This window comes from Xiphophorus couchianus, chromosome 9, assembly GCF_001444195.1.
Source record: "Xiphophorus couchianus chromosome 9, X_couchianus-1.0, whole genome shotgun sequence".
In the NCBI taxonomy this organism is placed as follows: domain Eukaryota; kingdom Metazoa; phylum Chordata; class Actinopteri; order Cyprinodontiformes; family Poeciliidae; genus Xiphophorus; species Xiphophorus couchianus.
Genome location: NC_040236.1, coordinates 23,244,458 through 23,252,839, shown reverse-complemented (window position 1 = coordinate 23,252,839; position 8,382 = coordinate 23,244,458).

The window sequence follows — 8,382 nt, the reverse complement described above, 5'->3', positions numbered from 1 at the left end:
AAAATGCCTAAAAGTCTATTTATGCATGTCTGGTTTCAACTGTACTCAGCTAGCATAATTAATACAATTCTTAATGTTTGTTTTCGTTTTTAAAAAATGACATTGCATACTGTATGTCTGATATTGCGAAAAGGATGTAGTTAGAGCAAATTCAGCGGACACGATGGACGTGTTTCTTCTGCTCTGTTTCCAAACCGTCCAGCTTCTTGCTGGTGCCTGACTCCTTATTTTCACAGTTAACCTTGTGTCAGTTTTCTTCACACAGCTGATTGTTCTGGAGTATCCTCATCCTGCTGGTATCTGTCAGCAGGATGGACGTCCATAAACAAACAGTGAAGAATTCAAGAGCCGAGGAATGACATCCCTCCTCCCCCTAAAATTAGAGTTACTATTTCCACCAAGAAATTCCCTTAACGAGTGGCACATTTTAGGTGTCATGTGCCTTTAAAATTAACCATGCCCCTAAACACTGTCTAACCATCAGCTCTGTGTGTTTTTACCATTAAAGGAGCCAGTCATGAATGTAGAAGATGGTCTCTGATGAACTGGACAGCTGTTCATTCTTTGACGTCATCACTGGAGACTGCGGTGCAATGGGAGGGAAAAAAAAATCCCTACAGTTCATCTCAGTGGAGTCTTTATGGTAACAAAACGATAGGAGTGATCAGTTCCACCTATGAAACATCTCCATACTCATTCCTAAATGTGTACTTATAGGCCAAACTACTTTTACTTGTATCTGTCCCATTGTACCCAATATTTAGTACCTGGTTGTGTATGTTGACAGACGCATTTAGTTGGTCTAAAATCTGTCTGCAATGGCCGGTGTCCTGCTTGTTTAGCATGTTATCTGGTTCCTCAGGACTTGATTTGAATGATGTGGTCTTTGCATAATTTGAGGACTTGCCAAAGACACAGCAGGTTTTAGAAATTCTGTTACTGAAAGAACTTTGGCGCCGAACAGGACGAACCTTTCAGCGTATAGAGTCCAGAAAAGCTAAAAGTGCTTTCGTGTTTGAACACATGACAGAAAATCACACGAAAGCCAGATTTATGCTCTTTTATTGACTTATTGTCTTTGACGTTTGACAAGACGGCGAACAACCAGTTTGAGTTTAAAGGCAGCTTTGAATGATTTGCCAATTCCTGTTTCTTCATTTTAGATTTTTGAAGAATATTTGCAACCCATTTGTGATGTAGGAGGGCTAACTGCAAAGACTTGCCATTCCTTCTCCTCACTTCAAAATTTATTCAGTAGTGTGTGGTTGTTTGTCCTCTGGTATACCGTGAAGGACTGGTCACCTGTCCAGGGTGTACTTCGCCTTTTCCCCATTGACAGCTGGATGGAACAGTACTGAACTGAACATTGCTTGCAAAAACGACCTGTTTTGATTTTTTTTTTGTTTTGTTTTGTTTAGTTCTTTTTAGTTCTTTTTCTCTTAACTAACACGAGCCTTAATGCAAGTTTTGCGTTTACATCCGATCCAGGTCGTATTGTTTCATCTGCGCTTGGCTGTTTTCTGCATGATCTTGTCAGTGACACATGCTAACATTGTGTGCATGTGCTATAAAATATTCCAAATGTCTAAAAATGTTCCTTTTTTAAAATCAAGCCTCCAGTGGCAGTATGAGGAAACATTTTTAAACTACTTGGATGGAGCTTTTTTTACTGGGTCTACTCTGCATCCCCAGAACCAGAACCAAACACGGAGAAGCACCGCTCAGATTTGCACGCTCCATAAATCTGGAACAAACTTCCAGAAAACTGCAAAAGAGTCGAAACACAGACTTCCTTTAAATCAAGGCTTTAAAACTCACCTGCTTAGAGTTGCTGCTGATTAACAACTGGAACATTGATCGATATGTTTGCTTGATGGCATTTGAAAAGATGTCCTGTTTGTTGCTTGTTTCATGATTGGTTGCTGTGTTTTTATGGCAGAAATTACTTTGAACTGTCTTGTCGCTGAAATGTGCTACACAAATAAACCTGACACAACTTAACACATCATCCCTTTCCATGTGATGCAATTGAGTGCAATCTTTAGGAACCCACCATCTCACCATCGCTATACAGCTACACGTTTGGCCGTTCTAGTACATTTCCACGAACGTTTTCCTTCTGAAATGTTCTCTGTAGACTTTGACTCTCTGTAAATATTTTGGCCTTCCTTGTTCCCCAAGTGAGCTTGAAATGACATTCCACAGATGCCGAACATTCTCCTGCGGGTGCCTTTTTTTTGTTCTTCTTTTTTTTTGTAGCCAAGTGCCACTTTTCTCAGCTGAGGAAAAAAAAAAAGAGGCTTCAATAGTAAATCTCCATCTGTTGAATTCCATTTTCGGTTGGGACACATGTGGCACCACGCTGTCTGTGATTTACCCTTATTTTTGGTCCCGTCTGTTGGCGCGGATCACGTTTCGGATATATTCTGTCCGTCCTCTTATGTCAGTACCCTCCGCCAAACTGCGTGGAGTGACTTCAGGAGTGGATGGGGGGTGTTAGGGAGTGTGTGTGTGACTGTGTGACTCCAGAAACAGCCATGTCTGAACCACTTCGATAAAGGGAGATTGATTCCTGAAGGAATCTCGTCGTCATCCAGGCAGGGATGAAATGAAATCAACGGACATGTATACATTCCACACACATCTGGATTCTTGCTTGGGGTGCTGGGATCACTGTGGGGGCTAAATGCATTCATCATCATTATTTCATCACTCTGACCCCTGGCAAGTGTGAGTGGTTCTCACCTGACCTCAACATTCAGCGAGTAGATCAGGAACAGATGTCGACTTTTTTTTCCTGAATTTTATATATATATAACATACAATATAACATATATATGTTATAATATAATATGCTATATTTCTAAATTGGCACCACAACATCTGTGATTTTGATAACCTACTATATACAACATACTATAACATACTGTACATATAACATATAACATACTGTCACGACATTGTGACTATATATATATATATATATATATCTTTTCACATAATCTGTGAAAAGATATACAGTACAGACCAAAAGTTTGGACACACCTTTCTAATTCAATGGGTTTTCTTTATTTTCATGACTATTTATAAGGCAAGAAATCCCACTTATTAACCTGACAGGGCAGGTTGACCTATGAAGTGAAAACCATTTCAGGTGACGACCTGTTGAAGCTCATCAAGAAAATGCAGAGTATGTGCAAAGCAGTAATCACAGCAAAAGGTTGCTACTTTGAAGAAACTAGAATATAAGGGCTATTTTCAGTTGTTTTACACTTTTTGTTTAGTGCATATTTCCACATGTGTTATTCATAGTTTTGATGCCTTCAGTGTGAATCTACAATGTCAATAGTCATGAAAATAAAGGAAACTCATTGAATTAAAAGGTGTGTCCAAACTTTTGGTCTGTACTGTATATATATACTGTATATATATAGTCACAATGTCGTGACAGTATGTTATAACACATAATCTGTGAAAAGATCCATTTCCTCCACCTAGTCCCTGCAACCAGTCAAAGCCAGGAGGAGGGTCTTAGTGCTGTCAATCACTCTTGTGTACTGGCTGTCAAATGTGCTCATGGCAAAATGTAATTAAAAATTGTCTGATTTGACATTTTTCCAACCACTTTTCCTTCTTCTCAGGTTTGACCTGGTAACGGATTTCAATTTACTGTTTATCTGCCTTAGCATTCATGACAGGCTGTGCTTACTGCAGTGTAGGCGAGAGCTAAAGGGAGGAGGGAGTTGGGGGTATGAGCAGTGACATTTGGAGGGTGATTGACAACGCTAAGACACGCCTCCTGGCTCTGATTGGTTGCTTCTCTTAGGCTTCTAGTTGATTTCTTTTTCGTTTTTTTTTTTTATTTAAATCATCACAGATTATCTTTTGCATCTGTCGTGGCATAGTGACAGCATCAATAAATTTGTGAAAAACATGTTTTTTTCTTAAAGTTACATAGTGCACCTTTAATGTCCTCCCATTTTCTCCACATTTATTTTATTTTTTTTCAGATTCAAGTTAATAATGCCCTGTTTATGTCATACTAGATGTATTTGTCTGGGGCAAATTCAGGGAACAGTTGGTTAACAAATGATCTGACAACTTTACGAAGCTATTGAGCAAACTTTCTGCAAAAAAAAAAAAAAAAAGGAAATATTTGGAAAAATAACTGCGGCGCTTTGTTTTGCCTTGATATCCTTGGAGATTCCAAAACTTCCTGCCTGCAGCAGTCTTGGAATGTTCCACACCCCCCGAGCTTTTCCACATAAGTCAGGGATCTGTTCTAATTTTAGTATGGTGAGAAGAAAATGAAAATATCTCATAAAAAGGTTACTACTCGCAGCAGTTTCTTACTTTTTGCTTGAGTTGCAGCATTGGTGAGTGCGACTGGTGGTTTACCAGGAAGAGGATCCCTCCTGTATGGGGTGTGGTTAATGCTGTAGAGTTGGAACCAAAGTTTATGATTCATCAGGAGGATGTAGAAACTGTTTATTGCTGTCTGGCCTGGTGTCTTGTTTTTTTTTTTGTTTGTTTGTTTCTTGTTGTTTTTTGGTGTTTCTTTGTGTTTTCTTCGTTATTCACTCCTATTCAAAATACACGCATGTTGGGATGGTTTGATAACTGGTAATTGACCAGACCCAGATGATCCTACCTCTCGCCCAGCATTTTTTTTTTCATTTGTTTTGATGAGTGTATATTTTTGCTTCTATTTTCATTGTAATTACAATAAAACAGATTTTTTTTTTTTTTTTTTGTATGTCTGATTTGGAGTTTGCATCATTCATGTGTTTGCATCTCGTTTCTCAGTCGATCACCATAGCAACAAGCCATAAACCACAAATATATGTGTAAGCCCAACACGGCTTAAGGCACGTGTGTCAAACCCAAGGTCCGGGGGTCAAATCTGGCCCACCACAGCTCTTTATGTGGCCCTCTAGAATCCAAATGACATCAATAAGTCTCTCCAGTTTTTCGCAATTCCAACTAAATTCACACAAACTCAACAGATCTTCACATTTCTTTTGATTTTACTGCAGTTTTTTCTCAAAATTGGTCAAAATTGTTGGGTTAAAGTGACTGCTGCCTCAGCCTCACTTGATGCCAAGTTATAGTCCAAAAATCACGTTTAACATCATACGTACATTAGCGTAAATATCGCAAAAAAAAAAATTCTTACAACTATTTCTAAATTGGCACCACAACATCTGTGATTTTGATAGCAAAAAAACCCACAAAACAATCACAAAATCCCAGAGGGACTGATCAGTGATTATTTCATTTTAAGAAACACTTATTGAATGCTGAAGCAAACATCTATTGATGATTGATTGATTGACAGTTTATTGGGTTTTATCTATACATTCAGGCACAATCGGCCCTTTTAAGAACATTCCGAGTTTTGATATGGCCCAAAATGAAAATGAGTTTGACACCCATGGCTTAAGACATAATTGGGACGTGAAAGTGAAATAATACACGGTTTTGATTGAAACATTTATAATAAAATGTTGAAAGGTTTCACATGCACTTACACTGAGCCCAACTGGGTCTTTGTTGTTGTTGTTTTTGTTACTGTTAAACTGCCTTCACACAATTTTTGCTCCAAATTTTATTTATTAATTTTGTTTTAGTGTACGTTTCTTCCAATTTGCAGAGATTTAACATTTTGCCATTTCAGTTAAATCATATGGTTATCAGTTATGCCACATACGCTCAAATGAATGCATATCTAGACTTTGACTGGGCCATTCTACCACATAAATCTGCTGTGATCTCAGCCAAAATATTCCAGGCAGTAGGATTTCGTTTTCCTTCTTGGATCTGAAGTTTTGTCCAAAACTTTCAGGATCAGCTAGTATGTAGATTTGTCCATCTTCTCATCGGTGATGTTGGTTCTTCTCCCTGATAAAGAGTTGCCCTTAGTAGGGCAATTCAAACTAAACCAAACTCTAATTACAGAAGTGTGGTTAACTTTTTTTCTGTCTATAACTGCTTTATTTATTTTTTAAATCCTCTCCTGTTTCCCCACAATAACTTCCTTCACTCTTCATTTTGAGGTTTTAAAGTGATTCCTCATCTCTACTGTTCCTCTGTTTATGAAGTCACTCACACAATGTAAACCTGGAGCAGAGTTCAGCTGTCACTGAAGAATCGCAGCCTGTGATCTGTGGTTCCCAGGGAATCATCTGGAGCGCAGAATGAATCAACGCATCGGTGTCTGGAGAAACGCAGACTAGCACCTCCAGGCTGTATGATTAGCACATAGTAGATGTAGTCATCCCACCTTGAACTTTGACATTTTATCACTTTTTTTTTCTCCTCTAAAAACTTTGACTCTTGGATTCAATGCGAGAATCCAACGCAAAGTTGTGCGGTGGAAGGAAACAGGATGAAAAGCGCAAATGAGAATCTGAAAGGTTTTAATTCTGCCCTCTTTAGTTTCGTGCCTCTGAATTAAATCCAGTTGCAACAAATTACCATCAAACCTGACCTTATCGCAGTAGTTGTTAAACTATGCCTGTCTGTGTGTAATTCAGTGTTGGTATGAGATCCAGCTGTCCTGTGAAGGCCTCAGGGGGGGTTGTTGGAGAACACTAGTGAAAGGAAAAACAAAAACAGCTCTGCCTCAGACAAAACTGAATACTCAGTTCATTCAGTCGAAAACTTTCTGTTCCTACTCTTCTCCTGTCACTTCTGGTGTTCCCCAGGGCTCAGTCCTAGGGCCACTTCTTGCTGATCTTTTTCTTCTTTTATTTATCTCCTCCCTCTTGGTTCCATCTTTTGTCATTTCAACATCAAGTTTCACTGACAGATGACACTGATGGCCTCGTCGCCTCCCATCTTGACTATTTTAATTCTGTGCTCTAGTATTAGTTTCATTGGTGGATTATTTCACTTCCAACAAGACATTTTTCCTATTTTAAAAGCACTGGTTCATAGAGGAGCTAGTACATTTCCATCAATATTAAGGAATTATTGGGTAGCACTTTATTTGACGGGTTGTGCATAAGACTGAAGAGACACAGTCATAAAAACATGACATAACACCTGTTATGAACATGAAGGTGTTAAAAGTGCCAACTTTGCATTGTTTGGTAAATATATACACTTTAATGCAGAGTTGGCGCTTTTAATGGACTTTTAAAGCAACTTTTAAAGCAACTTTGCATGAATAGTGTCATTATTTACCGAATGGCACTTCATGACAACAGTCATAAACATTCATAAAGACTCCTTCATGTTCATAACAGGTGTTATGTCATGTTTATGACAGTGTCTTGTCAGTCTTACGCACACCCCTTCAAATAAAGTGTTACCAACTATTGACTTCTACTCCTACATTGTGCTGAATAGTTACTTGTAAACTATGTCTTTTCTTATCATTTCAAGTGTACTAAGATATTTGCACATAGAAACTAGACCAAAAATACTTGGCAATTTTGCTTTTTGCGGTGAGAAGAAACCGTTAGGGCCACAGATAAAGACTTCAACCACAACATGAGTGTGCAGCTCAGAAATCCTCTCGAGACCCGAAAGCAATGCGTTCTCTTTGTTCTTGCGCACATTCACTCCTCACCTCTCGGTGTTCACGGCATGCGCGGAATCTGACGCTCATGCCAGCCCTCATCATTTTCTTAACTAGCTGGCAATAAAATCCAAAGAATGACTGTCGTGAGGGTTTCACAGGCTCCAGAGTTAAAGCAACATACCAACAGGTCAGCTAGTGCGTGCGCGAGGCTCAGGAATTTATTTGGCAGGCCTCAGCATGCAGGGTTGGTTTATATAACCTTTTATGGCCCAGGTGTACTTACACGATGACCTGCCTAACAAGTCTTCAGAGGCTACGAGCTACGAGTAGTGTTCATGCAGTTACTGTTATTATGGAGGGGAACTTGTGTTGATAATTAGAGGACATGTGATACATTTTTACATTGGACACAGTTTGTCAAAGTTGGAAGAGTCCAATACATAAACTCCTTTTCTAGACATAATTTTGGATGTTATGTCATGCAAGATACAGACATTACCGTTAATGTATTTTTAAGAAGGGAAGAAATACATCCAAGGTGCTCTGGATTTTTACGTCATATAAAGATGCACCTTTAGTTCTCCAAGTTTAACCTTTTGTCATAACAAATATAATGGTGTAAGTCCTAACAGGAAGTAGCACTGCAACTGAGGTAGAATTCACTGTTCAGAATCATTGAGTATCATACACACATCCATTTTCTTCAGATTTAATTTCTCTTATTTCCTTTTAAGCGAAAGTGTTTGTGTAATGTGAATAAAACTGTGGTATTTACACCCCATCCTCTAGGGAAATAATTTCTTAAGACGATAAAGACTATCACAAAAATTCATAGTGAAATCTATCCCGTTGTT